Raw genomic sequence first — 1,201 nt, forward strand, 5'->3', positions numbered from 1 at the left:
CGTGGCTAAATTTGCCAAGGATTACCGAAGATTCTGATGAGTGAGTTGACGATACTGTGCAAGCCTGAGATGTGTACTGGAAATATGCTTGTTTATTATGACTGTTATTAATTTACATTTTATTAAAACCTGCAAAAACCTTTCTGTTGAGTGATGTAAATACATTTTACAATAGTTTATTGTGCATGCATATTATATTTAAAGTTGCTTAAGCGAAATCAAGGAGTTTATAAGACTGGCTTATTCATTCTTTATACGGTAGACATGTAGAACATATCCGCATTTGTGCATCAATGTCTGTAATGTGTGCTGTCGGTGCGAAACTTTTTGGAATCTTATCCAAGTTGTAGGCTAGTCAATATTGGTCAGTCAGTCGTATCTAAGGACCTGTGAATGAAACTGTGACCACATTAACTTAAGTGAATTATATGGCAATAATCAGCAATATGCTTTCACACAAATAACTTTATTTTTGAATGTTTCAATATGCGTTGACACAAATGACTTATTTGAATTTTTCAGTAATACAACATGGCACTGAGTTGTTAGAAAAGAAATGCGAAAAGACGTTATTGCTTGATGACGTCAGGAACCGATGAATCGGCTTTTTGAACCGGTTCAATGAGCCAATCTGTCCGAAAAGTACCAGTTCGCGGAAATGAATCGGACTTTGCATCACTAGTGTGAAACTGGTGTAACAGTGTGTATAGCTCAAATACACATAACAACTGACTATCAACAGAAAACCAAGAGGAACTTAAATACACAGAGATGATGAACTAAAGGGTGAACAGGCGTGCTGATTGATTAGTGTCCAAGATGGCTGCCAGGAAAACTAGGACATAGGACAAAAGTAACTAATGAAAAGAAACTAAAGCTGGGCTCACACTACAGGAGTTTTAAAATCCTAACCGATTATGAAATCTGGTTGCAGTACACACATAAGGAGAATCTTTGCAGATTATCTTCTCTCCAATCTTAAACATGCGCACACTACAAGATTTGAACATCATGGCACATCACACACTACAAGATATTATTAAGATTATCATGCCAGAGGGAGCGCCTCACGTGATCGCCTCGTGACCAGGGGTGTGTCTACGTGATAGCCAGATAGCCAGGCGGCCCCCCCGAAATCTGGCTGGCCACCCCAGATGCCCCCCCCCCACCAGATATCTTGCGATAGGCTTGTAGGCTTGTT

Source organism: Sinocyclocheilus grahami, unplaced genomic scaffold (genome assembly GCF_001515645.1).
Source record: "Sinocyclocheilus grahami isolate Dianchi unplaced genomic scaffold, SAMN03320097.WGS_v1.1 scaffold1992.1, whole genome shotgun sequence".
Classification (NCBI taxonomy): Eukaryota; Metazoa; Chordata; class Actinopteri; order Cypriniformes; family Cyprinidae; genus Sinocyclocheilus; species Sinocyclocheilus grahami.